At 39.1% G+C, this 15,731-nt stretch overlaps 1 protein-coding gene across 6 annotated transcripts in view; it reads left to right on the forward strand.

Annotated features, from left to right (window-relative positions):
* Positions 1 to 15,731, forward strand: part of LOC145248163 (E3 ubiquitin-protein ligase XIAP-like) — a 163,577-nt gene that overhangs the window by 62,926 nt on the left and 84,920 nt on the right. The window contains exon 1 of one of the 6 annotated variants that reach the window (XM_080110002.1): positions 13,028 to 13,478. The exons of 4 other annotated variants lie outside the window; for them this stretch is intronic. The gene's annotated coding sequence lies outside the window, so the exon portion shown is untranslated. Of the gene's footprint in view, positions 1 to 13,027; positions 13,479 to 15,731 lie in introns of those variants that run through there. One more of the 6 variants, XR_013863332.1, reaches the window with a different exon arrangement.

A 15,731-nucleotide genomic window follows, 5' to 3' on the forward strand; every position in this document is an offset into this window, starting at 1 on the left:
AGTCAAAGTATCTCTTCTTTCTTCCATTCACCAAACCCACATTCATACATTCTTATTTAATCATTTCACACACTTTAAAACAGCACCTACATTAATCTCATCCTAAACAACCCAAACACATTTTTCAAATAATATTCAAATATCCTTTTTTCTTTATATCTTTTGATCACACCTACCTCATATCAAATTCTTTACGTTTAAATATTCGTATAATTTTTCAGATACACTCACTCACTCGCTCTCTAGTGGGAATTAGCTCAGTGGTAGAGCTCCCGGTTTCAAACTCTGGAGTCATAGTTTCAAATCTTGCTAGGTTCAGCCAGGTTGATTAGTTGTAAACGTGTCTATGAATAATTGCATTTAAAACAATATATATGGAACTCCTCTTTTTGGACATCGCATTATTGACAGAAAAATTAAGTTAAAAATGTATCAGATGGAAGGCGAAGCACTGTATATACCGCAAGGTAAAACTGTTGGTTGGTTGGGAGACTGGCACGGTCAATCTTTCTCTCAAAGGTAGATAGGTCTCTTATAAGCTGGGGTAGACAACCTATGTAATGATGGCGTCACAATAAAAAAAATACCCTTGATAGCCTTCGTGAAGCATCAATTATTCAGCTATGGACAAGATTTGAATTACACTACAAACTCGTGTAGTGAGTTCAATCTCAGCAGCAGCCGCATGTTATGTTTTTATATAAAGACAAGTTGATTGACTTTTCATTATCAAACACTGAATCGGGTCAACTAGTATATATAATCACAGGATTGTTTATTTAATTTATTTGAAGAAAACTATTTCTACACATAAAGCATCCACCACATTCCTCCCTCTCCCCCCTCTCTCTCTCTCTCTCTTTCTCTCTCTCTCTCTCTCTCTCTCTCTCTCTCTCTATATATATATATATATATATATATATATATATATATATATATATATATATATATATATATGTCTGGAATGTACATGGAACACATTTCAAATGATTTTCTTAAGATATATATATATATATATATATATATATATATATATATATATATATATATATATATATATATCTTAAGAAAATCATTTGCAAGGTATTCCATGTACATTCCAGACATGAAAGGTAGGTACCATTTTATTTATGCGAACGATAAAAATGTTTATTGAATTTTTGTTTCCTTATTCAAAATGTTGTTTTCAGCTTTTATTTAAGTAAGACCGATATTTTTTTTTTAATTTTATTTTTGAAACATAAAAGTGAGACGAATTCTCATCCCCCCCTCCATTTTGTTAGTATCACCTAGAGTGATAATTCATTCAATAATTGTCTCTCTCTTTTTTTTTTTTTGCCTTTTATAAATTTCTGTATTTGTAAATCGGTACTTAGGTTAACTTTGTTAACCATGCTTTGGGAAAGAAAAGCAACAGTTTTTATTCCTTAATAAAATTTGATTTAATTAACTTGTGCTGACAAAAGAAGAACTCTCTTCTATGCCTTCCGGAAGCGAATTATTTCCCTTTAGTTTTTATCCTATGTATGAAATGTAGAACACGTGGACTCGCTTCTCCATGTTGTTCTTAGTGAAATAAAGCTTACTTTAAGCTCACTCAGTTCTCCTGTCCTATTTATCACAATTTATTTCACTAAAGAACTATGGAGAAGTACCTGAAACCCGAACGCCTTGATTTGGAACCCACAAAGGCGGACGCAGCCGATATATGGCGACACTGGAAGAGGTCGTTTGTTATATTTATCGAGGCGGTTAGTGGTCCGCAACTGACAGACGAGTTAAAACTCAATTTATTAATCAACCTGGTGTCTCCAGCGATTTATAAACACATTTCTGACGTTAATGACTACCAGACAGCTATGAACACCCTAGAAGAGGTTTTTGTTCAACCTAAAAACAGCATCTTCTGTCGTCATTTACTGGCAACTCGTCGTCAACAAAGAAACGAAAGCGTGGACCAGTATTTACAGTCCTTAAAAGAACTTGCTAAGGATTGTGACTTTCAGGCTGTATCGGCGATACAAACGAGGGATGAATACATCAGGGATGCATTCATAAACGGAATCGAGTCATCCCACATCAGACAGAGGCTCCTGGAGAACAAGAAACTCGACCTGCATACTGCGTTCGACCAGGCTCTCACGCTCGAGACAGCTCAAAAACAGTTGTCATCGTACGCTCAGTCGGACTCCTTGACTGCGTCGATATCTGCAGTCGGAACGGAAGAAGACAACAACTAGTCTAGATGCGAGGAGCAACCCACAGTAGCGTCACTCTCAGGACAGAAATGCTTCTTCTGTGGAAACCCAAGACATGACCGGGCGAGGTGCACCGCCAGAAATTCTTTTTGAAAAAACTGTAAGAAGAAAGGGCATTTCGCTCGTGTCTGCAGATCGCCAACGGCTGCTGCTGCTGCTGCTATAAACTACAGTGAGTCTCTTCTTGCTTCGTCAGTTCCTTCTCTTAACTTTTCGGAGAGTCTCTCTCGTTCGTCCTTATGGGGAAAAATCAAAGGTGAACCCATGAGGATACTCATCGATACTGGGAGCTCAGAAAATTTTATCCATCCTCACAAAGTTAAGGTACTGGGTTAATGGTCCTGCCAAGTTCCGAGAAGATTTTGATGGCTTGCAGTTCTCATTCGTCCTCTACTCTCGGTCATTGTGTTGTATCTCTGGGTCTGAATGGAAGGGAGTACGATAATGTCAAGTTATCGATTATGGCCAACTTGTGCAGTGATGTAATTCTCGGACATACATACTCGTCATTAGAAATACCTTTCGGAAGACCCCTCCCCCCTCTCAATGTTTGTGGGCTTACCGCCATTAAAAATGTCCCTTACCCGTCTCTCTTTACAAACTTAACCCCAGACTGTCGCCCAATTGCGATTAAATCCAGGAGACATACCCTACCAGATGCCAAGTTTATTAAATCGGAAATAACCCGCATGCTAAAGGAAGGTATTATAGAGCCCTCTCAATCTCCATGGCGAGCCCAAACGCTCGTAGTGACTCCTGAGAATCACAAGAAGAGACTTGTTGTGGATTACTCTCAAACGATAAACCGTTTCACTCTCCTAGATGCTTATCCTCTTCCTCGAATGGAGGACATGGTAAATGAGATTGCCACTTATCAAGTGTTTAGCACTCTTGATCTAACTAGTGCTTATCATCAAGTTGTAATCAAGCCGGAAGAACGAAAATACACAACCTTCGAAGCTTCTGGATCCCTGTACCAGTTTCGGCGAATTCCGTTTGGAGTAACCAATGGAGTAGCTAGCTTCCAACGAGTAATCGACGATATCATCAAACGAGAAGACCTCCGAGGAACCTTCGCCTACATCGACAATGTTACAGTTTGTGGAGAAAATCAGGCAGATCATGATGCTAATTTAAAATGTTTTATGAAGACTGTAGAGAAATATGGACTGACACTGAATGAAAGCAAGTGTCACTACTCTCTTGTTTCAGTAGACTTGCTCGGCTATACAATAAGCAAAGGTTCGGTAAAACCAGACACTGACAGGCTTAAAGGGTTGATGGACTTGCCTGTCCCTCAGGATTCTCCTTCTCTTCGACGAGCTATGGGAATGTTCTCCCACTATTCAAAGTGGATATTTAACTTCTCTAAGAAACTACATCCCCTAACTAAGATTACCAACTTTCCCCTCTCTAAGGAACAAACCTACGCCTTTAGGGACCTAAAGAAAGATATTGCTAAATCCTCTCTACTAGCCATAGACTCCTCTCTTCCCCTTGAGGTTGAAACTGATGCCTCGGAACATGCCATCACTGCCTCTCTGACCCAGAACTCTCGGCCAGTGGCCTTCTTTTCCAAAACATTAACCTCCGCCGAGCAAAAGCACTCCTCAGTGGAAAAGGAGGCCTATGCAATTGTGGAGGCGATCCGAAAATGGCTACATTTACTGCTCGGGAAGCATTTTAAGCTAACCACTGACCAAAAGTCTGTCTCTTTTATGTTCGACCCTAAAGGAAAGAGCAAAATAAAAAATGAAAAGATAACAAAAGTTAGAACTTGCCTGTTTTAGCTATGATATTGCCTATCGACCAGGGAAACAAAATGTTACTGCAGACACTCTGTCTCGAATTTGTTCTTCCGCCACCTCCGCTGACAAATTACACTCATTACACACAGACGTATGCCATCCGAGGGTAACTAGGATGCTACATTTCATCAAAACGAAAAATCTGCCGTACTCTGTGGAGGAGGTGAGAGCTGTTTCGAAGACTTGCCGGGTATGTTCTGAAGTAAAACCTAGGTTCTTTAAGTTGGCACCTCAGATTCTCATTAAAGCAATTCAACCATTCGAAAGAATAAGCGTGGACTTCAAGGGCCGTTACCCTAAAATTCTCGCAACCGGTACCTTCTGACAGTGGTTGACGAATACTCTCATTTCCCCTTCGCTTTCCCCTGTGCCGACATCTCAGCTGCTACTGTCCGAAAACACCTAATTAGCTTATTCTCCATGTTTGGAAATCCTTCCTTTGTACATTCTGATCGTGGAACAGCCTTCATGTCAGACGAACTAAGAGAATTCTTACTTTCTCATGGCATTGCTACTAGCAGAACAACTGCCTTCAATCCTCAAGGTAATGGACAAGTGGAAAGATATAACGGTATTATCTGGCAAACAGTGAGTCTAGCTCTACGCTCAAGAAATCTCCATATTACAAATTGGGAAAGTGTGCTAGATGTAGCCCTCCACAGCATCCGCTCATTGCTTTCCACCTCTACGAACAGCACTCCTCACGAACGTCTCTTTAATTTCCAAAGGAAATCAGCCACTGGGAATTCTATGCCCACCTGGCTAACAAATGGTAAATCTGTTCTTTTAAAGCGACATGTACGTGGGAGCAAATACGAGCCCCTAGTCGAGCCTGTAGACCTACTTGAAGTCAATCCTAGCTATGCTCATATCCGTTTCAATAACGGACGGGAGATGACAGTGTCCCTACGCCACTAATCTCCATTGGGTGATAGATCGAGCATTCTAGAGGCAGAAATAGATCCCGTGCCGGAGAACCAACAGCTACAGGACGTACCTCAGCAGCCTGATTCGGATCCTCTGCCACGAGTGCACGAAAACTCTCCCCTCGAGAATTCGGTTCCTACTTCTCCCCAATCAGACGATCCACAGAGGAGATCATCGGAGGACAATGAGGTGCCGAATCTTCGACGCTCTACTAGAGTTCGCCGAAACCCCCAATATTTAGCTGAAAACTATCAGCTTTGAACTTTTCTTTTCTCTTTTGCTTTGCAGCTTAAACAGAAACCCGCTCCTGCAGTTCCTGGTAACTCTACATCCTAAGATCATCATACGGCCTCGGATTCCTCTGAGTGGCGGAGAATGTGCTGACAAAAGAAGAACTCTCTTCTATGCCTTCTGGAAGCGAATTACTTCCCTTACCGGAAGCGAATTATTTCCCTTTAGTTTTTATCCTATGTATGAAATGTAGAACACGTGGACTCACTTCTCCGTGTTGTTCTTAGTGAAATAATGCTTACTTTAAGCTCACTCAGTTCTCCTGTCCTATTTATCACATAACTACTTCCTGGATCTAGTTATTATTTGATTCTTTTTGTTGTTCCTTTCTGGTCTCCCTTTTGTTTTTCATTTACTGTTACCTTAAGACGGATTCTGATAATGACCACAAAATCGTATTTCATTTTATCAAGTGACGTGGCCAGATAAAGTTATAAATTGTCAGGTTGTTTGATTAGGGAGTATAAAACAGGGTTGCGGGGTTGGAGTCAGTGTTGGAAGTTTTAGCTGGAGTTGGAGTCGGATTTCTAAGAGTACTAGAAGTTGGAGTTGGAGTCGGAATTTTTTATCTGGCTCCGACTCCTTAAGTTCTTAAATCCAATAAACTTATTTTTTACATGGTTTTCCTGTTTGGTTTTACCAGTTGCACAATTTAGCAGTTTCTGTATCGTTTTATTTTTTTTTGGGGGGGGGGAATATATTAAATTTTGTACTGCAATGCTTTTACTTCAACAGAATATTTCAGTCCATCAGATGCCTGCAAATCCTGTCTGGACAGCTGTTTTCGTTTTGGTTGTGACGTCACACAGGATCAATCAAAATTTTGTCTTTGAGTGAGATCACGGTGGCTTTCTTGGCCCTTGGGCCATGATCAAAGTGTAGTATCTGTTCCGACAGATACTGCAAGCAAAGACCAGCTATGACTAGCAAAGACCATATGTGGGGGTAACCCCACATATCTGAACTTGGTCAAGGTAGGGATCACCCTACGACCACAGTTACTATCCAGCTCCCATTTCCCACCTCTCGGGAGCTGGATCCCCCTTTCCCTCCCCCCTCCCTCTCTCTCCACATTAAAAAACGGCCTTGTGCCTAATTTGCTCAGTGGGGAAACAAATAAATACAAAAAAAAAACTTGGCCTTTTGGTCAAGATCAAAGTGTAGTATCTGTTCTTCAGATGCTGCATTTCTTGTTCTCTTTCGGTGGAGGATCAGTCCTTCACGACTGAGACAATTTTTTATTTTTGTACCTTTTCTCCACGTTAAAAAACGACCCTGGTGTCTAACTCTGTCCTGTGAGGAGGCATAGTAAATAGGTACATCAGGTAACAATTGGATTGTAATCTGAAAGTTATCCAGTTCCTGAATCAAATGGAATTTGGCAATTGGATTAGTCCGCGACTGAACCAGAATTACAATCTTATCCCCCCCCAAAAAAATGGGCCTAAATGAATAAGAAGCAACCCATGCTACTATAGCCCTTTATAGCTTTTCCTGTTTTTCCTTTGATCTTCTTTCCATAAAGGTAATATTATCTTTGAAAAATTTTCTTCTCTGTATAATATGTGTTTTTACTCCCTCTTCTGATGAGAAGCGTTTGGCTTTGAAATGCCATAACTTAAAGCGGTTTCCTTATCCCTAAATATTGTATTTCATTTTGAACTGATAGCATAAAAAAATTACATTGTAAATTTTTTTATCCCTTTGTTTGTTATCTTAACTTATTCTATAAACCGGGTTGAGTATGCAAGTATATTTATCATACAAGAAAAGTATTTATAAAATGCTTGCTGAATAGGTGTGGGAGGCTGGTATATGGATCTGTACAATAGATTTCTGTTAAGAAGTTGGAAGGTGGAGTCAGAGTCGGAGTAGGCATCCTAAGAATTCTAGGAGTCGGAGTTGGACTTTTACCATCCGACTCCGCAACCCCGGCATAAATCTCTCACATAAGAGCGACAAACAAATTTGATATATCGAACACAACACAGGATACGTTTTTTTTTTAAAATAAAATGCAGAGGAATTTCAGAGATGAAAGGTCTGAAGCTATTCTAATTAGCTCTTGAGTATTGATACACTAAGTGATGGAAAGGGACATCTGAAGTCTTCCTTAACTTAAACTAATTTCTCTTTTTTTTTTTTTTCAGTTTTCTTATTCTTTGTTTTTGCTAGGGATGGGGCAGCCTACTGGATTTCAGATTTGACTTCCCCTTTAAGCACAATTGCTTGTATTTCTCTTGCACTTTGTTCACCGGGTATATCCGCCAGGTAGTATTCAAAGTTCTTTTTCACAAGCCTAGTTACTCCTATGATTACCGGAATGATGAAGATCTTCCTAAGATTCCAGTTTCTTTTCATATTGTACATAAGACGTTGGTATTTTATCTTCTTCCGCTCAGTTTGGTTTAAACCAGCATCATTAGGAACACTGACTTCAACTAAGGTTGCTACTTTCTCACTATTGTCCTATATCACAATGTAAGGTTTAATAGCTCGATTTCTAGGTATCTACCCATAGGGATTGCATAATCAGCGTGCAGGGTGCATTACTTATTTCCCACAGTTGTTTCTGGTATATGTTTTCAGGACTTAAAAGTTGTTAAGTGTTGAGACATTATGTTGAACAAAGATGGCGGTGAAGAAGCAGTGCAGTTCCGATACTGAGTGTTAACTAATTGCCAGTAACAAAGATGGCGGCGAAGAATCAAATGCAGGTTCGTGACGTAGATAACGGCGAACTGATTGAATCCAAAATTCGACAATTTTTATAGTAACTTTTGAAGCTTCTCATTGGTTGGTTATTATAACTTATGGTTATAAAAACGAGCGTCAAAATCATTGGTGTCACCCCCCCCCATTAGGAGTCAAAAACATCTAACACTTCAAATATATCCTATCTTTTATGAAATTTTTCGTATGTATAAAATTATTCAGGGAAGACAATGGAAGTGGTCTCAAATCCCCATGTTACTCTGGATGTGTCGAATATCTATGTGCTTCCTCCTCGAAGTGATCGTCGGGAAAACTCCCTGTAAAAATTTAAATATCCAATTTTAATGAAATTTAAACCATTTGTATAAGATAATAATTCAAACAGTTTTTCAAAATTTCAGCTTCTTCTGACTATATTAAATGTCAAAACGGGAATGGGGTTGGTTAGTAAATGTTAAGAAAGTAATATAGTGGGTTTTTTTTTACTTGGGAGTAACCACTTATCAAGGCTCGAAGGCCACTCGAGGATAAGGATTAATGAATGTAAAGTGATAGTATAGTAATCGTTAACAGTGTAAATTGGGCAGAATTAGATTATTTATGGGGATGGCTTAACAAGAATTTGTTTACATTGGATTTGAAGGCTGCCATGTTGTAATAGGATAATAGTAGCGATTCTCATTCAATCCCGAGCCACGTAGGGTCTTCCTTCAAGTGCTTAATAAACTATGCAGAGAAATTTATTAGCTGCAGTCAATCAATTTTGCTGAATTCATCACAAGAAATGTTCGGTGTATTTTGAATTCAGGAGCACCAACTCCAAAGTTTTCAAAACGTATCTTAGGTTAATATAACTTTTATTTATTTTTACTTTCATCTTCAAAGTGTTCCTACTTACAATGTCTCCCCACGGGACAGAGTTAGACACCAGGGTCGTTTTTTAACATGGAGAAAAGGAACAAAAATAAAAATTGTCTCAGTCGTGAAGGATTTCTCCTCCACTGACAGAGAACAAGAAATTGAAGTTGAGCATCTGAAGAACAGATGGTATTTATTTGCTCCCCCACCGAGCAAATTAGGCACAAGGCCGATTTTTAATGTGAGGAGTGAAGGGGAAATGAGGACCAGCTCCCCGGGGAGTAGGGGAGCTGGATAGTGACAATTGGTATGAAGGTTGCCCCTACATTGACCAAGGTCTTATCTGTGGGGTCGCCCCCACATAGGGTCTTTGCTTGCAGTATCCGCCGGAACAGCTTTGATCTTGGCCCGAAGGCCAAGAAAGACATTCGACATGTTTATTGATCTTCTTTGCTTGACATAATGAATGAACAGTAGCTGACGAAGTTATTGTGATGTCATAAAGGATAAGTGGTAGTTGCCAAAATTTCTTTATACTAGCAAGGAGACACGACGTTGCCCGGGATTTGATTAGGATTTTCATATTTTATTGTCACCAAAATCGGTGCAATCGACCATTTTTTAATCAAATCGATTAATTATCTGCTCTGGTCGGGGACCCACTAAGTTGCATCACGAGGAAGCTACACATGCCTCCCCGCAGTGACTTAGTCCATAATACATTGTAGTTTATATTGCATGGTAGAGAACCTTCTGTCGATTTTATTAAATTATTTTTATATATAATGGTTTAAATTAAAGCTTAAAATGCAAAAGTCAAGTATCATGATTCAATTGTGCTTTAAACAGCAGCATGTGCCCTTGTCGTATCAAAGCACCTACTGTTGATTTTATATGCCTTGGCTTTCCCCTTATGTGATAATAAAACTTCTCAAATGCACTTGTGATGCTAGGCTGTATAAGGCGTTAACTTTAGTCAAAATAGCCTGTTCCTTCTTTCTTCAGATTTTTTCAATTATCGATTATTGATACTTATTGAAGACATTTTGAAACAAAACCTATTTAAGAACACTGACAGGCGCATAAAGTACATTTATGTAAAATTTCATATGTTGGCCCAGCCGTTTAGGAGTCCATAGGGAACGAACACATATGCACAATTCCATTTATATAATAATACAAGATGTCTTCTCAGCCAACACGGAGAAAAGAGGCAAAGAGGAAAAGATGCATGAAGTCATGTTAGTGATTTTATGTCGATAAGACAGAGTCTGCTTACTCGTGGTACTGCATCCTGAACTGAACTGAACGGATCTCTGACTCAACTGATTTGGATTTCGCATGCAGTGTCTTTTATACACTTCTGGATGACTTCCAGTGAAGGCTGTAAGAAACGGATTTTAGAAAAGTGTTTTCTTCGAGCGTTGATTGGACAGAAAGTGAACACACTGTTACGTGGTATGCTTTGTCTTACGTCCACATGAAAAGACAAAGTTTTACTTTTTACTTCTACAGAATTTACGTGGGTGGATACAACAAATGTATGCGTAACTGAAATGCTAATTATCCATCTATTTTAATGCCTATGGCATATCGCTACAAATAAGTACGTGATAGTGTTTGTACCTGAAATGCATCTGTTTAAAATCCCAATATTCTGCAGAAGCACCAAAATTATAAATAACTTGGTGTTGTTTAAAGTTAAAGTAAGCGTGTGTTGGGCGAGGTTGGGCAAAAGAGAGAGAGAAATCAAGATGGCGCCCATAGTTTTAAAAGGTGTATTCTGGTGGAAGTCACACAAAATCACATGAAATCATGTGGGAGACATGTATAAAAGGAGTTGACAGGTTAGGTCGGGGAGAGGCAGACAGACGAAGGTTGGTGTCAGTGGTGATAACCTGGCGGTTGTTGGTTTGCAAAGACAAATTCTTTTTTTTAATTTATTTCTTTAATTTTGTTGTCCTAAACCAGAAACACTTCAAGCTATTTCGGCGATGGCTACTGGCTTGAACAACATGATAAAGCCGTTCAGTGGCGAAGGTGATGTGGTGGCTTGGTTAAAGAAAGTCGACCTAGTGGCAAAGCTTGAAAAGATAAACGATGTTGCCACAGTGATACCGTTGTTCCTGGAGGGTGACATGCTGACCCTATATTTGGAGCTGAGCTCCCATGAACAGGACGCTGAACCGATCATAGCCAGATTGATCCAGGCATTTGCAGAAGGGCCGTTTGAGGTGTACAACAAATTAAAAGAGAAGAGGTGGACGGGGGAATCCGTCAACGTGTATGCAAATGAAGTCAAAAGATTGGTGGAACTGGCAGGAATTCGGAGACACATAACGAATCACGTAGCAAAGATGGCATTCGTTCCCGGAGGAGATTTCTAAGAGGCTGCAGCAGATTCCAGGTATTGAAATTTTGGAGGTGAGTGATCTGCTTCCAACTGCAAGAATATTAGTAAGCACCCAACTCCCTGGGGCCGTAGGAACAGTGGCAACAGCACGAAAGGATGAGAGCAAAAGCCGCCCGAGGCCGCAAGGCGCATGTTTTGAATATGGAGGTCTGCACCTGCAGAGAGACTGCAGGAAGTTCTTGGAAAGGACTGTGTGCTACAGGTGTAATCAGAGTGGTCACATGGCAGTTAACTGCAAGAGCCCGGGAAACTGTCAAGGGGGAGCCGAATTGAAATCGAGGATCACCGGATGAGAGTCCGTGTGGTTGTCACTGATCACTTGGTGCCTGGCGTCCAAGTGATTGTCGAAATGGATGTAATATGCCGACTTGGAGGTGTTATAGTCAGCAGCAATGGCGTGAGGTTCGGACCAGCTGGATGTGCAGTAACAGAGCAGGTCAACGAAGGAATCAAACAGGTTGGAGAAAAGAAATGGATATCAATCAGTGATCCGGATTTTAGAGCGGAATTCGATGGGAATCAGTGGACAGTGGAGTGGGCATGGAAGAATGAACCACCTACGATAACAAACAGGGTGGAATGTTATGATAACTTGCTCAAAGGAGGAGCAAGAAAAGATTTTGAACGAGAAGTTGACAGATGGATCGAGGAGGGAATACTGTTGCTGTGGACAAATGATGTCGAATCTGGCATCTTGCCAATAATGGCCATTCTGCAACCAACAAAAGGAAAAGTCAGACCAGTACTAGATTTCCGAGAATTGAACCGACACATCGAGTGCCATACTGAGTCCTACCTAACTAATATTCCTGGTGAACCAAGTGCAAAAGAGATTCAGACAATTGCACTTAAGGGAACAGCGAGGATACTAAAAAGAGCTCTTGGTTGGTTTCAATAAAAAAGTGGGGCAATGTTGGCAGCTGGTTTGGCTGCCCCATACCCGGCATTACAATCTTCAAAGGAAGAAAAATAAAAAAAAAAATTAAAAAAAAAAGAGCTGATGCTATAGATATATGCAGTGAGACCATCAGAGAATAGAGGCAAATGAATGGTGTCTCTAAGTTGGTTGATCTAAAATCTTCCTATTTGCAACTCCACATTACCAAGAAACTCTGGAAGTACCAGTTGGTCAGATATAAAGGCAGAACCTACTGCCTTACGAGGGTGGGGTTTGGGCTGAACTCGGCACCCAAGATCATGTCAACCATTCTAAGGAAGATTCTAGAAAAAATGGAAAAGGGAGATGGCACCGTGAGCTCATATATCGACACTTAGCTGACTGACTGCTAACTAACGTCAACCCTCTATCCTTTTCTTTGTCTACACAATGGACTGCCATTTCTCGTTCTATTACATTACTCACTTCTCTTCCCATGCGCGAACAAATGATAGTGACCCGAACTTGAGATGAACACGCATTTCCTTTTCTTTCTACAATACCAGTCCCGCAACAAACGATAGTTACACCCACGCGGACATGAACACATGTTATATCTAAAACATTCATTCTTTCAACAGTAAATAAACGACACGTTTATCTTATCCATCAATTGAGTCTTTGTTTCCTTCAATTCCATTCGTTTCATTATTTTCTTGTAGTGAGTTAGGATATTATTATATCCTGGTCTTCTACAACTATTCCAAAAATTTGATAAAGTAGTTTTTATTTATTTATTTTTATTCAAGCAAAACAAATTTTTACGACTAAATGAAATAAAAAATGAGGGGTAGACAACTCAAATTAAAGTTGAACGGTCAAAAATAAGTCTTATGTTCAACGCAGGTTAGTAGTAAACTCGCTAAAAATCGTAAATTTTGATTTTCTTAGTTTTAAATAAAACTACTTGATCGATTTACATAATTTTTGGAATATGACATCTTTGTTCTGTAACAAGTACGTGCATCATACAGACTTTTCTGTATTTTCTTTAGTTTTAATTGCCTCCATAAGTTCCAATCTGAATAAGCACCAAAAAAATAATTATTCAATTTGCGTAATTTACACGGAATTTCTTTACACCGATTACTTATTAAAGTGAACACCGGACAGAAAGAAAAGAGCCGGAAAAGAACGCAGTTTGTCGCCCATGTTGCGTCCGACTATGTCGATCTCGTTTTCACCTCACTAAAATCTTCAGTGATGCAAACAATCTACAGGATGCAGAAAGAAGGTTCATCAATTCGATTGTAACCATAACTCTGAATGATGTACGTACCTTTAATCTTTGTCAGAGAAGTCTTCTTAAGCGGCCTGGTTCTTTAAAATGCGCCGTCGAAAAATACCTTTTTTTAATGTTTGGTTTAGAGAAGCAAAACAAGATTCAACTGTAATACTGGACTTATCACCTGTAAACTTTAATTCTAGCCAGAAACGACTGTTCAAAGACTTTAAAATCACCTTTGAATGCCGGAGCCTCGAACGTGAACATCTTATCTAACATGTATTTGTTTATTTTCTGTAACATTCCGTCCTAGCCCCCCATGGCCACAGATTTTTCCCTCAGCAAAATCCGTTAACGAGCTGTAAAGACACACAATGAAACCCGGTCTTTTGGAAAAATAAACGCAAACAGAAATCAATTTATTTAAATTACATTTTTATTGTGTACTTATACAATTTACGAACCGTGCTGAAATAACGTTATTTAGAAAGCTATTCTTAACATGGAGGGGGAGAGAGAGAGGGGGCAGGGGGGTTAACTATTCTGTACTTTTATCTAACAATTTGATAAACAAAAGTTACCATAAAAATTAAATTTGAAATCTAGAATAGCATGGTCTGTAAACTGCACAAGTACTTTTGATTGGTACTTACATTTTGTTGTATTACATCTTTTTCAAAGAACTGGCCATCTGTAGAACACAATATCACAGGACTGTTTCCCTGCAGACTACAATAGGGTTGTCTTCAAATCTAATATCACCAAATACTTTTCATAAATAAGTAATCAAATGAAAAATTTTATTTTCTTTCCACCTTACCACTCAAATTTAAAATAATGACTTTTCTATATTTTCGGGTATGCTAAAAACGAATATCACATTTAAATTTTGCTGACAAGTAGTTGGTATTTTTTTTTTTTTTTTTATAACAATGCCCAGTGTAGTATAAACGGTAATCTCCAAAAATACCGTTAGGGCTTACAACATGGCCGCCAGAAGAGTCACGTGATCCCACGTGACTCTTCTGGCGGCCATGTTGTAAGCCCTAACGGTATTTTTGGAGATTACCCATGGAGAGATTGGGGGTGTTTATACTACGCTGGGTACTGTCATAAAAAATACCTTTTTTCTTTCCACATTTAACACTCACATTTAAAATGAAGACTTTTATGTTTTCGGATATGCTAAAAACGAATATCACATTTAAATTATGCAGACAATTTTTCAATGTATTATTTAATAAATGTCAGTGGCATTTGCCATTATTAACATGAAGAGGGGGTGTTTTTTCAGTGGGAACCACTAATAAAAAATGTTAGAAGTTTAACCACTAATAAAAATGTAATATAAATCTCACCTGTCTGTCTAAATGTATGTATGTTTGTATGTTTCGTAAAACTTTTGACAGAGGTGATGGACTTTCACAAGAATGGTATAGTTTTGAAGCTTGACCCTTCGGACAACAAATATTGAAAAGTTGGCTAAAAACATAGATTCATTCACTTTTCTACATGGAGGGATCGCTTTTTCGCCAATATTTTCAAAAGTCATCTCCTCTTTTCGATTGACTAGCCTTAATTTAAACATTCATCACTTCCGGTTTGGCGATGGGCACAACAGCAAAAATGTCACTTTTTTTTTTCTACGTTCTTTTCCTCCTTCGTGGTATGGGTCCGAGCTTGCCTGCCTACTACCACTTTTTTTTTTTTTTTTGCTCAACACACACCTCCAAACACCTGGGCAACGCCGGGTATCCAGGCTGGTTGGATAATAATGATTTAAATATCCAGAAAGCTACTTGTTCGCACAAAATTTAAATGCGATATTAGTTTTCAGCAGACCCAAAAATCTATAAAAGTCATCATTTTAAAGATGAGTGTTGAGGTGGAAGGAAAATTTTGTTTATTAGACTTAGGAATTCCCGTGTCTTGTGACACATGAAGCAAAGTATACCATCATTTTTGATCTGAAGCCAGATCCACAGCGTCCATCCAGTTTCTTCTCGTTGCAATCAAATCTCTTTAATTGTCCACTTTCACTTAATTTTTGGTCTTCCTTTGCTTTTTCCATCAGAGGTCCAGGTCCATTGGAGTAACTTGGTTGGCAATTATCTTAGGGTATGCCCGAGCAATTTGCTGATTATTTGCTGATTATTGCTGATTCTACTAGGTGGAACAATAAATTTGTCACCTTGGAAAAGATGACATGATTCCGTTTCCATTTGATGAAAACTGGTTTTCTTTTTTTTTTTTTTGTTGCAGACCATCTACTAGTTGGCCAGTTATGTACATATCCTAA

Source organism: Euprymna scolopes, chromosome 26, assembly GCF_053919585.1.
Source record: "Euprymna scolopes isolate OS-2025 chromosome 26, ASM5391958v1, whole genome shotgun sequence".
Lineage (NCBI taxonomy): Eukaryota > Metazoa > Mollusca > Cephalopoda > Sepiida > Sepiolidae > Euprymna > Euprymna scolopes.